This window comes from Felis catus, chromosome A2 (assembly GCF_018350175.1).
Source record: "Felis catus isolate Fca126 chromosome A2, F.catus_Fca126_mat1.0, whole genome shotgun sequence".
Taxonomy (NCBI): Eukaryota; Metazoa; Chordata; class Mammalia; order Carnivora; family Felidae; genus Felis; species Felis catus.
Genome location: NC_058369.1, coordinates 96547815 through 96568802, shown reverse-complemented (window position 1 = coordinate 96568802; position 20988 = coordinate 96547815). Strand labels below are relative to the sequence as shown.

Sequence of the window (20988 nt, the reverse complement as noted above, 5' to 3'; positions counted from 1 at the left end):
TGCTAACTAATTTGGATGTAAATTTTAAAAAATAAAAAATAAAAATGAAAAAAAAATTTTTAAAAAAAGCACCAACTCTACAATTCAGATAAAAACAGAGGTGGTGGAATGTGGGAAGTACTGTGGAGTACATATTATTCATCCTTTGTATGCCATTTGCTCACTGGAAGAACTGAAGATAAACTATCTCTCCCAGTTCACCTCTCTGCACAGCCTATCTGCTGAGTTCTGTAGCTCAAGTTATGCGGATTGTTGTGTTAATCCTCAGCTCAATTTTCTAGGTGTTCAAAATGGTTCCGTGCTGATCTAGCTGCCTTTCAGGGATGAGACAAGCTCAGGGACTCCATGCTGCTCTGCCATCTTAATTTCTCCTACTGTTGTCCATTTCTGATCCTTTTTTTATTTTTTTTTTATTTATTTATTTTTTTAATTTTTTTTTTCAACGTTTTTATTTATTTTGGGGACAGAGAGAGACAGAGCATGAATGGGGGAGGGGCAGAGAGAGAGGGAGACACAGGATCGGAAACAGGCTCCAGGCTCTGAGCCATCAGCCCAGAGCCCGACGCGGGGCTCGAACTCACGGACCGCGAGATCGTGACCTGGCTGAAGTCGGACGCTTAACCGACTGCGCCACCCAGGCGCCCCTGATCCTTTTTTTAGAAAATAAGCATTGGCTAAAACAATGTCCTCATATCTGAGGTCATTTTGATCTTCTCTAAAAGATTCCATAACCATCAAGGAAACTGCAACTAGGGCTGGTATTTATTTGAGATTGTGGTAATTTATTGTCTAGAGATGAGGTCTTACCAGCTTCGAGTAATAAACTTATAGAGATTCACATTCTCTGACTGTAATGCAAGTTTGAAATGGCTAATGAAAATAACCAAATAGAACCACCTCTATATATTTAGAAGTTATATATTTAGAAGTTAAAAAAACAAACTCATGAGCTAAAGAGAAAACCAAAAAAAGAAATTTCAAAGTGGTTATAGTTGAATAAAAATTCAAACATTACATTTCAAAACTCGTGAGATGCAGTGAAAGTGTTGGATGGTAAGAAATGTATGGCCTCAGGCACCTGGGTGGCTCAGTCAGTTAAGCATCCGACTTTGGCTCAGTCATGATCTCACAGTACATGAGTTCAAGCCCCATGTCGGGCTCTGTGCTGACAGCGCAGAGCCTGCTTGGGATTCTCTCTCTCTCTCTCTCTCTCTCTCTCTCTCTCTCTCTCTCTCTCTCCCCCCTTCTCTTTCTCTGCCCCTCCCCCACTTGCTCTCATGCCCTCTCTCAAAATAAATAAATAAACTTAAAAAAAAATTAGAAAAAAAGAAATGTATGATCTTAATCGCTTATTCCAAATAAGAGTGAAAAGTAAACAGGTATAAACTTCAAAAGTTAGAAAATAGACAATAAACTCAAATAAAATGTGTGTAATTAAAAAAACAAAATGAGGGCCGCCTGGGTGGCTCAGTCAGTTAAGCAGCCGACTTCGGCTCAGGTCATGATCTCACAGTCCATGAGTTCGAGCCCCACGTCGGGCTCTGTGCTGACAGCTCAGAGCCTGGAGCCTGTTTCAGATTCTGTGTCTCCCTCTCTCTGACCCTCCGCCGTTCATGCTCTGTCTCAAAAATAAATAAACGTTAAAAAAAAATGAATAAACAAACAAACAAATAGCAGATCAGACCTATAAATACAGTGAACAAACTAATAATTGCTAGAGAGAAGGGGGAGAGGAGATGGGCAAAATGGGCAAAGGGGAGTGGAAGATACAGGCTTCTAGTTATGTAATGAATAAATCACAGGAATAAAAGCCACAGTGTAGAAAATATAGTCAATGGTATTGGAATAGCATTGTATGGTGATAGATGGTAGCTACACTTGAAGTGAGCATAGATAGCATAACATAGAGATGTTGAACAACTACGTTGTACACCTGAAAATAAAATAACACTGTGGTCAACTGTGCCCAAATAAAAAATCGTTATTAAAAAAATTGTCTTTCTATAGATGAGCCATGAACACATGGACATCAAAATAAAATATCAATACCTTTTGTAATCACTCAAAAAAACCTGAAATGCTTAAGTGTAAGTCTAACAAAACATGTGCATAACTCTTATATTGAAAATTACAAAATGCTAATGAAAGAAATCAGAGTTGTAAATAAATGGAAATACACGCTATTTTCATGAATTAGAAGACTCAATATAGTAAAGGTATCTATCTATTTTTCCCAAGTTGATATATAGTTTCAATGCAATTCCTATAAAAATCCTCACAAAATTCTTTGTAGATATAGACAAAATTGTTGTAAAATTTATACAGAAAGGCAAAGGAAGTAGCATAGCTAAAAACAATTTTTAAAAAGAAGAATAAAGTGGGAAGAATATATTTGACTTCAAGACTTAGTGATCAAAGCCATGTAGTGTTGGCAGAGAGATAGATACACCGATCAATGGTACACAATAGAGAATTTACACATAGACTCACGTAAATAGGCTCTACAGATTTTTGACAAAGTCGTGAAAGTAATTCAATGGAGGAAGGATAGCCTTTTTGACAAATGGTGCTAGAGTGATTGGACATCCATAGGTTAAAAAAATGAACTTCAATTTAAACCTCATACCTTATGCAAAAATTAACTCAAAATTAACCAAAGGTTTAGGTTTAATAATAAATATTTTAACTTTACAAAATTATAAACTTTAAGGGAAAAAAGACAGGAGAAAATCTTTGGTATACAGGCAAAGCCTTCTTAATCTTGACATCAAAAGCACCATCCATGAAAAGAAAAATTGATAAACTGGACTTAATCAAAATAAAAAACTTAGTATGAAACATCCTATATGAAGGTGAAAAGACAGGATAGAGAATAAATATTTGCAAACTACATTATCTGACAAAGGACTAATACCCAGAATATATAAAGAATGCTCGAATCTCAACTGTTAAAAACAAAACAAAACAAAACAAAACAAAACAAAACAAAACACCCATTCCAATTAGAAATGGGTGAGGGACATGAAAAGACATCGAGACACTTCATTCAAAGAGGACTATAGATGGCAAATACGCACATGAAAACATGCTCCACATCATTAGCCACTAGGGGAATGTGGACTAAAACCACAATGTGTTATCACTACATACCTATCAGAATGTCTAGCATTAAAAAAAAAAAAAAAATAGTGCCAATACTAAATCCTGGCAGAATGCAGAGAAACTCATGCATCACAGATGGCATATAAAATAATATAGCTACCCTAGAAGACAGTTGGGCAGTTTCTTAAAAATATAACTGTGCAACTAGTATGCAACCCAACAATTGCACTCCTGGGAATTTATCCCAGAGAAATGAAAACTTATGTTCATCCCAAAACCTGCACATAAATGTTTAAAACAGCTTTATTCATAATATTCCCAAACTGGGAACAACCCAGATGTCCGTCAACAGGTAAATAGCTAAACTAGAGAACCCTCCATATGATGAAATATTACTCAGCAATAAAATGAAACAAACTATTTACACACTTAACAAATTGGAGAATTGGCAGAATATTAAAAAAACCTGATCCCAAAAGCTTATATACTGAGTGGTTCAATTCATGTAACATTCTTGAAGTTATAAAATTATAGAATTGGAGAACAGGTTATTGGTTGTTGGGAGTTAAGCCCCAGTCTGGGGAAGTAGAAAGAAAAATGGGTGTGATTATAAAAGGGTAATAGAAGTGATCCTTGTAGAGATAAAATTATCTGTATCTTGACTATATCACTGGATTTCTGTATTATTTCTTAACAGCTACATGTGAATCTCTAATATTCCCCTCCAAAGTTTTTTAATTTAAAAAAGTTAAGAGAATATTATCAATAATTCACACCAACTTTGAAAACAAACAGTAAGTTTATATATATAAATTTATATTTACAAATTTATTCACATATATATGTTTATATACATATATATAATTAAGTTTCCTGAAATTGTATGTAAGCCTGTTTGGCTTATCAGTTGTCTTAGTAGAAAGGCTTAAAACCATGATTTCAGTTTCTTCTTATTTTTATTTATTTATTTATTTATTTATTTATTTATTTATTGAGAGAGAGAGAGAGAAAGAGAGAGAGAGAGCAGGGGAAGGGCAGAGAGAAGGAGACAGAGAGAATTACAAGCAGACTCAATTACAAGCAGACTCCAGGCTGGCAACAACAGAGCCCAACACAGGGCTCAAACTCACAAAACACAACATCATGACCTGAGCCAAAAGGAAGAGTCAGATGCTCTGAGCCTACTGAGCCACCCAGGTACCCCTCAGTTTCTTTAATAGTGATAAGACTTTTCAAACTTACTTTTTTAGTCAATTTTGTAAGTTTTCTATAATTTAGGTAACCTTGAGTAAATGAATTAATGTATACATATATATGTATATCCACATATGTATGTGTATAACATACATATAATACATATGAAATACATGTATAAATAACATATATGACTTAAAATAACTCTTAATAGCCCCTGGAATGTTATAGCACTGCAGTTCCTTTCCTCTGTGGTAAATTTGGGTGGGATACAGTGAAAAGAGGTGTACTTCCCTGTTTCATACTTCTGGCATTTACGACTTAGAGGGAAAACAGTAACTATAAAGCTCATGGAATTAGTCAGTGCTTGCTAGGCTCTACTGATGGAATGAAGAGAATGACATGCTCAGGTCACTGCAGGGTCGTAGAAGCTAGAGTTCACTGTCTAACACCCCGAGGCTCAGCAGTTCTCTAATCTGAACCATTGGTGAAGGTTTTAGAAAAATGAAGAATAATTTCCTCCTCTACTCTATGTTTAGTTCATTATTTTGCATTAGCCAGTATCCAAAACATGTTTGTTACTTGGTAGATTTTATTCTCCAAAGGTTTTTTATGGTTCTAGTAACTTCCATTTGTCCATGGTTCTGCTCTCCACCTTCTTCACTCCTTTCTGCCCAAGATGCTCACCTGTGTGGACCACATCAAAGGCATACTCACTCTCTGGCTTCCAGTTGGGGTTGGCTGTTTAGGAGGCCTCAGTAAGAAACTAAAGGGAAGGGGAAGAGTAAGATATTTATTACCCTGCTTCCTCTTTGCAAAGTCACCTTTCACCTCTTTGCACATCTTTCTGGTTGTGCTCCTGACTAAAGGTAACTACTTCTTCCTAAATTTTTTTTTAATGTTTATTTATTTCTGAGACAGAAAGAGAGACAGAGCATGAGTGGGGGAGGGGCAGAGAGGGAGGGAGACACAGAATCAGAAGCAGGCTCCAGGCTCTGAGCTGTCAGCACATAGCCCGAAGCGGGGCTTGAACTCACAAACCCTGAGATCATGACCTGAGCCAAAGTCGGTCGCTCAACCGACTGAGCCACCCAGGCGCCCCCCCCCCTTTTTTTTAATTTTTTTAAATATTTATTTATTTCTGAGACAGAGAGAGACAGAGCATGAGTGGGGGAGGGGCAGAGGGAGAGGGAAACAGAGAATCGGAAGCAGGTAGGTAACTACTTCTTTCTAGTGAGACTACTTGACAAGACTCTCTCTCCTTTTGGATTCTAAAACCTCTCCGTGTATTCATTTCTGTAGGCCTCACGGGGAACAGCTCCACTGCCATTAAGCTCAGGACAGTGCTTATGGTTTCCTGCACTAACACTTCTGGGTATATTCCCTTAAATTATCTTCCCCAAATTATACTAGTTTGCATGTGCCATCTATTTCCTGCTGGGATCTTACTGATTTATGTATGCTCTTGGCCTTGCATCTCCTTAGGAGCTGGATGTGATTAACTTGGAATGAGGTCAGCCAGTTCCAAAAGAGATGCAAACCTTAAGGAAACGTCTCATTTTTGGTACTATGAAGCCTAGAGTCTCAGGCTCTCCAAAAATGAGAAAATGGGAAAAATTTGTATCTGCCTCTTTTCTTCTTTCCCACTCCTCAGGTCAGAAATTCTGTATCACCCTCCCTTTACTGACTGCTGACAGTAATTTTATGGAATGTTTTCTAATCCTTGCCCTGAAGAACCCAAAATTTTAGTGGAGGGTCTTTGAGGAAGAAAGTACAGTGAAAATGAAGACAATCTCAGTAGGTACAGCTTTCCATTTTTATCCAGAACACTTTTCATTTTGTTTACAAATGTATATGCTCTTGTCCCATAAATTTTTATTTGAAAAAAATTTTCATTCCACCGATTAAACAAAATTTAACCAATGGTTTAATTCACTTAAATAGGTAACCACTAACAAATCAAAACACTTTAAGTTTCAAAAAGAAAACTCTTAATGGTAGAACTTCAGGTAATAACAGAACTTCAGGTAGAACTGGTAACACTGTGGAGATTTAGAACCAGGTTATTCCAGTCCAATGTACTTCATGTTGTATCAAGTTACTAGGAACAGCCACTCAAAACCCCTGATGATTCATTTCTTTGTCGACAGGGAGGCCTCCTTGCTTATTTACAAATCCCAACCTCCAACTGAGTCAATTTTTATCCATTTATTTTGATCTTCCTCTAGGAAACCTACCCAGGCTATGTGGTAATCAGCCTTCAGCATATGATATCTGGTATAATTTAGTGGCTTTCAATTTGTGAGTGACAGAATCACAGAAACGGAGTTGGAAGGGGTTTGTCAGTGTCACTTAGCCCTGCTCTAATTTCCCTGACAATTCAGGTGGTCACTCAGCCACCTGAATGCTTACCAGGTAACAGGTAAGGCCCTATTTTGCCAGGCACTCTACGTGTGAGAGAGTTTTCCCTGTATTAATTTCAAAATGCATGTCCCTGTGCATGACACCAGTTAGTGCCAAGCATTCCTTCCAGAACAAAGAATAGGTCCCCTCACTATTTACAAGACAGTTTAAATATTAGCCAACAGTAATCATGTCTTCACTTAAAATAATCCACAAAATCACCCATCATCACCAGATCTAAAATTATGAGGACATGTGATCGTTTCCAGACCCATCACTATGCTTGTAGGTCGTTCCTGGCTGTGCTCCAGTTTTCACTTCATTCTTTTTTTTTTTTTAACGTTTATTTATTTTTGGGACAGAGACAGAGCATGAACGGGGAAGGGGCAGAGAGAGAGGGAGACACAGAATAGGAAACAGGCTCCAGGCTCTGAGCCATCAGCCCAGAGCCCAACGCGGGGCTCGAACTCATGGACCGCGAGATCGTGACCTGGCTGAAGTCGGACGCTTAACCGACTGCGCCACCCAGGCGCCCCTCACTTCATTCTTAAAATTCATGCTCAGGGTAGAACAATCCAGGAGACATGTTCTAACCAGTTGAACCCATAGGCTACTGTGCTATATAAACGTTAAACTGCCTAATGTCACCAAGACTATACCTGTCTTCTTTTTACCAGTCAGTAGACACCATGATCCTGACTGATATTGAATCAACTACAACACTCACATTTTTTTTCACGTGAATCCTTACAAAGCCAGGTAAATCCTGTCCTATATTGATATCTAAATTCAAATCTCACAACGTAGACACACTCATCCTAGTATTCAGGTGGGGAAAACTGCACTCAGAGAAGCTAAGTATTTTGCAAAGGTCACACAATTAGTAAGTGGCTTAGCAGAGATTAACTCCAGATCTAAATCTTTATATTTTCCTCATCCATTTACTCCTTATGTGTCAGACATTATTCCAAGCCCTGAGGATAAAGTGCTGATGAAGACATGTCCCTTATGGAAATTATATTCCAGTGAGCAATATGACTTACAATCACAAAAACACTTAAATGCAAGTAGGAATGATATCAAAAAACACAGGAGAGAAAATGAATAGTCAAAAATGTAAACAACCTGGGTGCCTGGGTGGCTCAGTCAGTTAAGTGACTGACTCTTGATTTCAGCTCAGGTCATGATCTCATGGCTCATGAGTTTGAGCCCTGTCCTGTGGGGCTCTGCCTGCTTGGGATTCTCTCTCCCACTTTCTCTGCCCCTCCCCGGCCCACATGCCTGTGCACTTGCTCTCTCTCTTCTCTCTCTCAAAATAAACTTAAAAAATATAAACAGCCAAAACATATCAAATTTTATACTTTAAATGTATACAATTAAGTGTGTGTCACTTAACCCTGAAGTTAAGGGGGGGAAAGTGCAAGGGAGTTCCACTTCTGGTTTAGATGTAGGATAGACCATCCTATGCATGCTAGCAGGAAAACACCAGATAAATTTTAAAGTATTCTTTTCATTAAAATTATAAACAGCAATGGATGCTTTTACTCTGAATGAAGTACATTCTTCAGAGGAGTAAGCTCCTCATATGTGAGCAAAGAATAGCAGTCACTTCTACACCTGGGGGGAAGTGATTAGGCCAGGTACAGTCAGAGGAGCAAACTTTCCAAGGACAGGGAGAAACGAATCCCATTTTCAATGACAATGTGGAGGAACATGGCAGATTAGAATCTGGAAGACCTCCAAAAGCAAAAAAAATAATAAATCGTTTAACCTGTGAATCCTTCCCCATGGTAATTTTTGCTGAGTAAGTGGGACTGGGAAATAGAGTAAAGAGCAGAAAACAATTTTTCAGTCTCTCGTAGTCTTGTAGTGTTTGAATTCCTGACCCATACTGAACTTGAACTCCATTTTTTTGGTAGTAATAGCATTAAAATTTATTATCTTAACAATTTGTAAGTACCTTGTATCTGTTGAGGTACATTCCTTCTATACCTAATTTGTTGACAGTATTTATCATGAAAGAATGTCAAATTTTGTCAAATGTATCTTTTTCTATATCTATTAATATGTTTATATGGTTTTTATCTTTCATTCTAATATTGTGGTATATTTTATTTTTGATTTGTGTATGTTGAACCATCCTTTCATCCCAAGGATAACTCCACTTGATAATGACGTATAATTCTTTTAATGTGCTGTTGAATTTGGTTTCTAATATTTTGTTGAGAATTTTTACACCTATGTTCATCAGGAATATTGCCCTGTAGTGTTCTTGTAGTGTCATTATCTGGCTTTGGTATCAGGATAATGCTGGCTTTGTAAAATGAATTTGGGAGTGTTACCTCTGCTTCAACTTTTTGGAAGAGTTTGAGAAGAATTGACATTAATTTTTCTATACATGTTCAGTAGAATTCACCAGTGAAGCCACCTGGGCCTGGATTTTATTGGGGGCTTTCTGATTTTTTACTCAACTCCTTACTCATTATTGGTCTGTTAAGCTTATTTATTTCTTCATGATTCAGTTTTCATAGGTTGTGTGTTTCTAGGACTTTATCTCTTCTACATTATCCAATTTGTTGGCTTATAACTGTTTGAAGTAGTCACTTATGATCCTTTGTATTCTGTAGTACCATTTGTAATGTCTCCTCTTTCGTTTCTGATTTTTTTTTTTTTTGAGTCTTCCTCTTCTTTTCTTAGTCTAGCTGAAGGTTTGTCAATTTTATCTTTCAAAATAAATAAAGCTCTCAGTTTTATTGTTTTTCTGGTCTCTATTTCATTTATTGCTACTCTGATTTTTTGTTGTTATTATTTCCTTTCTTCTGCTAATGTTGGGGTTCGTTTGCTCTTCATTTTCTAATCCTCTGAGGTGTAAAGTTCAGTTATTTTTTTGAGATCTTTCTTTTTTCTTAAGTCAAACATTTATTGTTATAACTTCCCACTGCTTTTTGCTGCATATCATGAGTTTTAAATTTTTGCATGTTGAATTTTCAAATTTGCATGTTGACTTTTTGGATTTTTGTATGTTGTGTTTACAATTTCACTTGTCTGGGGATATTTTTTATTCCCTTTTTTATTTCTTCTTTTACCCCTTGGTTGTTCAGGAGTGTGTTGTTTAATTTCCACTTACTTGTGAATTTTCCAGTTTCCTCCTGTTATTGATTTCTAGTTTAATACCATTTTGGTCAGAAAAGATACTCAGTATGATTTCAATCTTTAAATTTGCTAAGACTTGTTTTGTAACTTAACATATGCTCTATCCTCAAGAATGTTAAATGTAAACTTGAGAAGAATGTGTGTTTTGCAGCTGTTGGATGAAATGTTCTGTATATTCCTGTAAGGTCCATTTGATCTAAAATATATTTCAAGTCCAATGTTTCCCTATCAATTTTTGGTCTATACGATATGTCTATTTTTGAAAGTGGTATATTGAAGTCCCTTACTATCATTGTATTGTTATTTTTCCCTTCAGATCTATTAGTATTTGTTTAATATATTTAGCTGCTCTGGTGGCAGATGAATATTTAGAAAAATGAATTTCAGGGGCACCTGGGTGGCTCAGTCAGTTAAGTGTCTGACTCTTGGCTTTGGTTCAGGTCATGATCTCATGGTTCATGGGTTCGAGCTCTACATTGGGCTCCATGCTGACAGTGCAGAGTCTGCTTGGGAATCTCTCTCTCCCTCTCTCTCTGCCCCTCCCCTGCACAGTCTCTCTGTCTCAAAATAAATAAACATAAAAAAAAGAAAAATGAATTTCAAAATAATAAAAAATTTTTTTAAAAGTCTATGAAAGTAAAAGTACAGTCTAAGTGGGAGAAAATCCTAAGACAGGATATTAGAAGCTATAAAAGAAAATATGCATACATCTGTCTATGTAAAAGCAAAATAGGTCTTTACTCATTCCAAGACTGTTGAATTCCTATTCTGCATTAGTTCTAGACGGTAGAAATGTAACAGTGAACAAAACACAAAATTATCTGCCCTCTCAGAGCTTGGATTTTACTAGAGGGAGTCAGAAAATAAACAAATAAGCTTATTATTTAGTATATCCCTAGTGTAAGCCTAAGAGAAAAATAAAGCAGAGAAAGGATATAAGGAATGGCAGGCCGGAGAGTATGGATGAAAAGTTCATTACAATTTAAAACAGTAGGTTCAGGAAAGGTGTCACTGAAAAGGTGATTAAAGTAAACTGAACCCTAGCTTTGAAGGAGATAAGGGAGCAGGTCATGTAGAATCCACCAAGCAGAAAAGACAGTAAGCACAAAGACCATGGAGCAGGAACAGGCTGGAAATATCTGAAGAACAAAAAGGAAGCCAGTGTAACTGGAGCAGAATAAGCAAGTGGGAAAATGAAGGGCATGAAGTTGGATGGTAGATGGAGGCCAGACCTGATGAGTTTGCATAAGCCATGATAGGACACTGGATTTTCCTCTGGGTAAGATAGAAACCATTGAGTCCCTCTGCTTGCTTTTATCAAAAATTATCACATTAGCAAAGCTTTGTTGAAAGTAGCAATCTTTTTTATTTTCTCAAGACTTTGAGAGTAGACTAGGGGTACAGGAGAGGGTGGGCAGGAACAAGGAGGGAGATAGGGAGACAAGCTATGGGCCACGGGCCATTGTGATTATCCAAGCCAGAGAAGATGGTGACAAAAAGTAGTCAGATTCTGGTGTATTCCTAAAGTGTAGTCGACCGAATTTACTGCCAGATTCAATGCTGGTTGGGAGAGAATGAGAACAGTAGATGATGATTCTAAGAGTTTTATCCTAATTGGAAAGATGGAGTTTCCAGGTATTTATTTTGAAAGAGAGAGAGCACACGAGTGGGTTAGGGCAGAGAGAGAGAGAGAGAGAGAGAGAGAGAACCCCAAGCAGGTTCCACACTGTCAGTGCAGAGCCCTGCTAGGGTCTCAAACTCATGAACCATGAGATCATGACATGAGACGAAATCAAGAGGCAGATGCTTAACCAACTGAGCCACCCAGGCACCCCAAGATGGAGTTTGCAATAACTGAAATGGGAAAGACTGCAAATAGAGGTGATATTGAGGGAAGATCAGGAATTTCATCTTGGCCATAGCAGGTCTAAGATGCATATAAAAGCAGAGACATCCAAGTGAAGATGCTGAGTAAGCAGAGGGATAAATGAGCCCTATATATATAAATGTTTGTATATATGTAAAAGTATGATACAGGAATATTTTACACATTGACAAGAACAAGACCCCCCCTCCAAAAAAATCCAGTAGAAAAAGGGATGAATGAAACAATAATTTACAGAAGGAGAAATCGGAATGTTCAACAAACATATGAACAGATGCTCAAAGTCAGTAGCAGAAAGAAAAATGTGAATCTCAATATAACAAAGAGATAATGAATCACACCTATCAGATCGGCAAAATTTTTGAAAGATTGTCAGTAGTACGTGTTGGCAAAGACGTAGAACAAAGGGAACACTGGTCCACTGCCAATGGAAATGAAAATTGGAGCAAGCACTAGTGCAATCATTTATCAATACACTACAAGTTGAAGATGTGCATGTTCTAATCCAGCAATTCCACTTCTAATTATATTCCCTTCAACCATGGATCTTCAAACCAGAGTACCTGTGTTTTTGTGGGGTAGATGGAAGCCTTTCAATGCATACCAGGGCATGGGAAAATAAATGAGTTTTAGACTTTTAATTTTCATATCTATTCTTTCCTAAAGTGATCTACATAAAAACAATGCCTGCTCCATTCACTCTAAGACTCATATAATTTGTTCTGTTCATCCAACCCTTTTTACAAACATCCTTCCCACTCTACAATGCTCAGAGTATTGGCTTACCAGAGCAAACCACTCCAGAGCCCTGTTTTCCTTTGCTACAATAACTGGTAACACCCCAGATAGAAGCAGCTCTTTCAGCCTGGGGCCCAAAGTGAAGATAATGTACAGCAGAGCCCAGCTAATCCAAGAATGCAGGTTGAAAGATAATGAAACTTTGTTGTTTGAAGCCACTGAAATGTGGGGGTTGTTTGTTACTACAACATAAATTGCCTATCCTGGCTGATACAGAGACATGGCTCTTCCCATTCTAAATTTTATTATGGGGTCCAGCCCAAATGTAAAAACCTCAGGGGCACCACATAAAGAAGCAGTTTGAGTTATTGGTTTCTTCTTTAATGATTGACTAATGTACTGTAATCCAAAGGTCTTTTTGTGCCTTATGCATATTTGTTTTAAGATAGAGAAGCAGAGTGTTAAGAACAGGATATTTTGGCCCATGCTAGAATGTCATGAACTTACATAGTGGTATAGGAAGATGGGAGAAATGACATTCATTTTAATGATTTCATCCCTTTGGTCTCCTGTTACCACACAATCCTTCCTGAAGAAAGTCCCATAAGAGTCATGCAAGGAGAACATTAGTAAGAAATAATGAATGCCAAAAGGGGTCTTCCCACATATTTATGTGTAATTTACTCTTAGCAACTAGTCTCAAAATCCTCGGAGGTGCCTTCATTTGAAAAGAAAGGAGTCTTTAAACTGAAAGCTGAAGCAGAGCAAGGAAGTGATGCTGCTTCATTTACAAGAAACTGGAAAGATGTTCAGAACTACTTCATGTTTCAAAATTTATGGCATGGAATTAGGAATGACAACTGAATGGCTATCTTTCAGGTTCAATATGTATGTTGTTTGATATAAACTCACTGTGCCTCTTACTACCTGTGTAAGTGTTCAAGGTGCTTCTCTGTGCCTTGGTCTCCTTGGCTATAAAATGGGGATCAGGGCGCCTGGGTGGCACAGTCGGTTAAGCGTTCGACTTCAGCCAGGTCACGATCTCGCGGTCCGTGAGTTCGAGCCCCGCGTCGGGCTCTGGGCTGATGGCTCAGAGCCTGGAGCCTGTTTCCGATTCTGTGTCTCCCTCTCTCTCTGCCCCTCGCCCGTTCATGCTCTGTCTCTCTCTGTCCCAAAAATAAATAAACGTTGAAAAAAATATATAAAATAAAATAAAATGGGGATAAACTGGGGCACCTGTTGGTTGAGCGTCTGACTTCGGCTCAGTTGGTTGAGCGTCTGACTTCGGCTCAGGTCTTGATCTCGTGGTTCATGGGTTCGAGCCCCACATCAGGCTCGCTGCTGTAGGCATGGAGCCCGTTTTGGATCTTCTGTCCCCTCTCTCTCTCTCTCTGCCCCTTCCCTGCTTGCACTCCCTCTCTAAAAAATAAATAATCTTAAAAACAATGGGGATAAATTACAGGAGGTATCTCACAGGATTGTTATGAGAAATAGATCAGTTAACATTTGCAGAATACTTGGAACAGAATAAACACTATTTTTATTAAACAACCAATAAATTAGTAAAGAAATATTCCATGAGATGGTGAAAGCATATTTATCAAATTGTATTATGTATTATTTATACCACTTATATAATTATGTAGTAATAATTATGTAAGTTTATGTAAGATGATCTGATGTCACCTTATAAAATGTTTATGGTTCCTATTAAATTGTGGTTCAATATATTTACAGCAAATATACCTTTATTGTTTTAAAGACAGATAAGATGATGTCTTTGAAAGCATTAAAATTATTTTAAGTTTTTTACATGATTTCCAAAAGATAAAAAAGAGAGTTCAATAAGCAAACACACACACACTTTCTTACCAAAAGAAATCCCATGTCTTTGCTTACTGCTTTTCACATATATCATGCTATTTTGGCTACATATTGTGTACTTCAAATTAAATAATGAAAAACAGTACTACTTACTACTTACAAAAAAGAATATTTTATATTAGAGCTATATATATCACAGTAACTTCCTCTTTTTCAATAGAAAAAGATGCACTTTTATTTTTCATTGTCTTTCATAATATACCTTGAAATGTGTATTAACACATGTTTGAATTTTAAAAAATGAAGTCACACTTTTTCTATCAGAAGCTTTAATTTGGCTGATAGCTTTGCAAATTAAGTTTTAGTCTGCCATTCTAAGTGGACTGAATTATATAAATCTATAGTTCTAAGATTTTGATGAAAATATCTTTAAAACATGAGATTATGGATGTTTATCAAAAATTATCATATTAGCAAAGCTGTTTTGAAATTAACAATATATTTATTTTCCCCAAACTTTCTAGTTATATTGGTTTTACAAGACACCTCTAAGTAAAACAGCAACAAGTATAATTTTTCCATAGGACTGCTAAAGACTTTTTGGTGTATTTCCCAGAATCTGAGAAAGTGAATGACTATAATATCTGTATGACAGAACATTTTGTAAATCAGATTGTTTCCAAATCTTTGCTTTCAACAAAACTAAAAGCAGATCTAATTGAGTTGTCAGCTGACAGGTTATTAACATTTATGATAGATAATTACATAATTTTTTACAGTATGACTCATTATAAGTTCAAATAATTGACATGGTTCTAGCAAAATACTCCATTCTCATCCATTTTTTTATATGAACAATATTCTCAGCAGCTTCAGCTATAAAAATAAAAAGCAGGAATAGGATTGGTGCTGCACTCATAGTTTTCTAGCAATAATAATTATTTTTCCATAGATACATAAACTAATTGAAAAACACTCAAACATATTTTACCAAATATGGTTTTGGTAAAAATTTAATATTTATGCTTAATAACCATTCACCAAAATAATTATGCTGCTTTGACCAATTTTGTACTGCTTATAATGGTACAAATAGCTCAATTCAGAATGAAATGTTTTACCACACAGAGTCTTTTGGCCACAGAGAAAAAATGTCTACATTTTGATGTATATTTTGTTGTAAGGAAATATGATAGGGCAATAGAGAAAATATTTTCAAATATCAAACAATGCATTAGGATAAAACTCTGTAGAGTGTATTGGAAACCCGCATTGAAGCTGGAAAGGGAACAATGTAAAATTTCCGACTACTATATAATAGAACTTCTCATGTAACTTTATACTGATGATATTGGTGCCTATCAACCTCCTTTGATATTTGTATTTTCTGAACAGTCATATTTTAAAATATCAATATTTACAATAAACCAAACATCACATCATTTGCTACAATTCAAATTTTAAATGAAAACATTTAAATACTATCACTAAAGAGTGCAAGAAATTACATAGTTTGTCAAGATTATTTTAGGGGGTACATCAACAAAAGAGTTGCTTTAAAGAAATTCTTACACCTGTGCACATGGAGAAATCGAAAGAACATCATTCTAACATTGTTTGAAATAAGAAAAACTTAAGGAGAAACTAAATATCCATCAACAGGAGAATAGGTAGGACAAAAATGTATATATGCAAATGGAATACTACTGTACAGGAATTAAAGTGGTGAACCAGATGCGTGTCAACTAACACGAATGGGTGTCAAAACCATAATGTTGATAAGAAAGATATATTATTCATATAGATGTTTAAAATAGCAAAACATTTAAAACTAGAAAATACAGAAAAAATGTTAAAGCAAATATGGAATTAATAAACATCTAATTCATAACAGAGGTGAATCCTTGAGAGAGAGAGAAGGAAAACTGAGATTGAGGAGGGATACACAAAGACTTCAACTGAATCTGTCCTTTTTGTTTTTTTCTTATTTAATAAACCTGAGGCAGTTACAGCCAAATTCTAGGGTTAAAACTTCTTAAAGCTGGGAGAAGGGCACATGAGTGGTCATACACATACTTGCACAGTTGAACAATTTCATGATAAAAAAAAGCTAAAAGAAAATGATAGTACAATGTATCCTAAAATAGTGGAGAGAGGAATATATACATATATATTGTGTATATATATATATGTATATATATACATACATATACATATACAATAGATCATAATAAAAAGAAAGAAAATACAGAGAAAATACAGTAAATTTAAAAAAACACAAAATGAGATTGTGGAAGTAAGTTTAAATATATCAATAATCACAGTATTTGTAAAGAGAATAAACTCACTATTGAAAGACAGAGATCCTCAATATTTTTAAAAAATTTTTCACATTGGGGCACCTGGGTGGCTCAGTCGGTTAAGCCTCTGACTTCGGCTCAGGTCAGGATCTCACGGTCCCTGAGTTCGAGCCCCGCGTCGGGCTCTGGGCTGATGGCTCAGAGCCTGCAGCCTGCTTCCGATTCTGTGTCTCCCTCTCTCTCTGCCCCTCCCCCGTTCATGTTCTGTCTCTCTCTGTCTCAAAAATAAATAAACGTTAAAAAAAATTAAAAAAAAAATTTTTTTAACATTGTATTTTATTTTTTGAGAGACAGAGAGTGACAGAGTGCAAGCAGGGGAGGGGCAGAAAAAGGGAGACACAGAATCTGAAGCAGTCTCCAGGCTCTGAGCCACCCAGGCGCCCCAGACTTTTTTAAGCCAGCCATGTAAGGCTTACAAGGGAAACAACTTAGATAAAAGGACACAAAAAGGTCAATAACTATAAAAGGATTTAAGAAATACCCAGCAAGTAATTTCCCAAGGGAAGCTATTGTGGCAATACTAATGACATATAAAATGGAACTTAAGGCAAAAGGCAATAATGAGGACAAAGAGAGACACTACATAATCTAAAAGACCATTTCACTAAGAAGATTGAAAAGCCATGAATTTATGTGCATTTAACAGTGTATATACAGAAAGCAAAAAACCTGACAGAAGTATAATGAGATGGTGACAAACCACAATCATAGAGGAAGATTTTTACCTTATTTGTATCACAATATAATAAAGTGAGTAACTCCCTCACGCCTCAAATCCTTAAGATATAGAAAACTTGGGACAACCAAATTCACACTTATATATAAGAACTCTGCAAAAAACAAAACAAAACCAAACCAAAGTATATTTTGTTTCTGTGTGCACATAGAACAATGACAAAAAGCTAGCATGGGCTGGCTTTTAAAAGAAGTTTCAACAAATTCCAAGTCACTCACCATCACACAGATCACATTCAGTTCGCAAAATAAAATCAAATTAGAAAACAACAATAAAATAACAATTTTTAAGTACTAACATATCCTTGAAAACTTTTTTTTAATGTACTCTTAAAATAAGGGGAAGGGACTCTCAGGTCCTATCAGTCCAGTGTCTAAAATAACTGATGTTAACTTTGAGTTGATGTTAAATTTGTTAAGGTCCACCCCAAACAATGGCAATAACATGTAGAATCCACTAGATGTCAGTGTTACCTTATATTTATTCTCAGTTGTCTGCATGGTGGAGTCCAATTACACAGACCGACCAGTCCAAAGAATTAGATTTCAGACGCGGTCCTAAGCCCCTTAGAGTTCACTCAAATATCTATAAATAATATTTGTAGTAAATAATTTTAATGTGCTATACAAATGTAAATTTTTATCACACAATATTTTCCTAAATCTCTTTCTGTGTACTTCCCATATTTTTTAGCTTGCTAAAGCAGTTTTATAGGCCTTTAAAGAGACAAGGCAAGACAAAAAGTATTTCCCATTGCTTTGGGAACGAAAAAATCCCTGTAAATTCTTTAATTCATAGATGGGCATAAGATGAGTTCCTCTTAGAAACAGCTTCTGATAAAAGTAATCCTAGTATTAAAAGAGATCTTGAAAAACCATCTATTCTAACTGGCCGTGTCTTAAAAACTGATAAACGGGTGAGTATTCTATTTTTAAGGCCTGCTGGGAAGGAAATCATCGGTCAGGAAGTTCTTCTTCCTGTCTAATCTAAATCCCTCCTGGTGAAGTATAATCCCATTTCCTCTAGTGTGAACCTTTCTGGTGAGGATGAACGAATATACTGCCCATGATCCTCACGTAAAGAATAACCCTTTACATTCTAGAATACGTGTACGTTATACTCTACCCACCCCTTAACTGTGGGGGATACGTTCCAAGATCCCTGGTGGATGGCTGAAACTGCTGGTACCACTGAACCCTATATATGTTTTTTTCCTGTACATAGATTCCTATGATAAAGTTTAATTTATAAATTAGGCAAGGTAAGAGATTAACAGTAATAACTAATAATAAAATGGAACAATTACAACAATATACTATAATAAAAGTTATGTGAAGGTGGTCTCTTTTGCTCTCAAAATATCTTATTGTACTGTACTCACCCTCCTCGTGATGACACGAGATGATAAACTGCCTGCGGAGATGAGATGAAGCGTGGTGAATGACGTAGGCGTTGCGACAGAGCGCCTCAGAACGCCGACCATCTACTTCCGGACCATGGGTGCCGGTGGGAAACGGAAGCCGCAGAAAGCGGATCGGCGGATAAGCGGGGAATACTGAATGTGAGGCTCTCTTGAACTATCAAGTGGATCTCAACAAGGCGAGCAGCGAACGAGCAACCGTCAGGTAAGGTAATAACAACCCAAAAGTTACCGTTGTCACAGAGACTAACAGAAGCCCTGTAATGTAGGGTCCTTGAAGTAAAGAGATGTGAGTTCTTATCTCCGCTCTACTCCACTAGCACTCTGGGTTACCTTAGAGGGTTGGATTAAATATAATCATGATTGAGGACTTACTCTGAGCAACGTGTTTTAATTAATCCTAATAACTCTTTTTTATTTTAATGTTTATTTATTTTTGAGAGAGAGCGTGAGCGGGGGAGGGGCAGAGACAGAGACAGAATCCGAAGCAGGCTCCAGGCTCTGAGCTGTCAGCACAGAACCTGACGCAGGGCTGGAACTCACTAACCAACCGGAAGGTTGTGACCTGAGTTAAAGTCGGGAGCTTAACCGACTGAGCCACCTAGGCACCCCTAATTCTTACAACTGGCCCGCAAGGTAGGAGGAATTATCATCATTACCGTTATGATTGTAATCATTTCCAAATGAGGAAACTGAGGTTTAGAAAGCTTAACTACTTTGCCTACAGGTACACAGCTGACTCCCAGGCTGTGCCTGTACCGTGTACCTCCGTTCTGCAAGTTATTCCAGCTTCATAGTGATGGGCTCTAAAAAGGGAAACATAACAATGGGAAGTGGGGGGTGGGTTTCCTTATCAAAGTCACTGAGCCTCCCCTAACCTTATCATGGGTAATTGAAAGTTAACGCTGTGTGTTAATATATGATGATCAGCTGTTCTGTTTCTACACTCGGGACAGAGATACTCAGATGGAAGAAAGTAATATCTCCTTGTCAAGATCATTACAAATGAAAATGGTTACCAAGGGAAGTGGTGGTGTCTACTATTCTGTCTTTGAAAATAAGAAATATTCGCAATTGTTTGGGGTCGAATCTGGTCCTACCTGAAGTCATTCTTCCAAGTCCTGATCAATCATGAACGCTGATGATTAGGTGGTCCTTTGGCTCTGCAGTACAGATAACTGTTGTCTCCTTCCCTCCTTCCTTCCTTCCTTCCTTCCTTCCTTCCTTCCTTCCTTCCTCTCCTTGTCCTCCTTTCTTTTTGAAACAACCAGAGGTGAGGTGGGGCCAGGGAGAGGGGGTGATAGGGAAATGAATGAAGGTGATCAAAAGGCATAAACTTCCACCTATAAGATAAATTAAGTTCTTGGATGTAATGTACAGTGTGGTAACTATGAGTGGCTAAAAAAAATAGATCTTAAAAGTTCTCATCACAAGGAAAAAAAAGTTTGTAACTATGTGAGCTGACAGATGTTAACTAAGCTTACATGGTAGTCATTTTGCAATACATGCGTATATCAAATCATTACATTGTACACCTTAAACTTATACAATGTTATATGTCAATTGCATCTCAAGAAAATTAGGGAAAAAATGTTAATTACAAAACAACCATACATTCATTGAGAAGAAAAATTAAAGTATAATAGGCATACAGAAAGTAAAAAAAAAAGGGGGGGGGGCTCTGGGGTGGCTCAGTTAGTTGGTTAAGTGTCGACTTTGGCTCAGTCATGATCTCACGGTTGGTTCATGGGTTCGAGCACAGGCTCTGTGCTGACAGCTCAGAGCCTGGAGCCTACTTCAGATTCTGTGTCTCCCTCTCTCTCTCTGTGCCTCCCCCCCCCCCCCCCACTCAGGCTCTATCTCTCTCTGTCTGTAAAAAAAATAATAAAATGTTAAAAAAAAATTTAAGAAATTTTAAAAAAAGATTAAAGTTCTCACTTGCCATCTTTCCATTCCCTTTCTCCAGGTGGTAACCACTGCTAATAGTTTGATGTGTATCCTTAGGGCATTCTCAATTCATTTACAAAGAAAAAGGAAGGAAAGAAGCAAAGAGAGGAGTAAAGGAGTTATTTTTACAGAAATGAGATAATATCAGGGCACCTGGGTGGCTCAGTAGGTTAAGCATCTGACCCTTGATTTCAGCTCAGGTCATGATATCACAGTTTGTGAGATC

At 37.0% G+C, this 20988-nt stretch overlaps 1 long non-coding RNA gene across 1 annotated transcript in view; it reads right to left on the bottom strand.

The window, feature by feature from the left end:
- LOC123383875 overlaps positions 1-18856 on the bottom strand; it is a 123932-nt gene extending 105076 nt beyond the window's left edge. The window contains exons 1-2 of the long non-coding RNA XR_006594208.1: positions 18777-18856; positions 17869-17980 (exon numbers count right to left, since the gene is read on the bottom strand). This is a non-coding gene — a long non-coding RNA (uncharacterized LOC123383875). The remainder of the gene's footprint in view (positions 1-17868; positions 17981-18776) is intronic.
- Positions 18857-20988: the final 2132 nt, after the last annotated feature.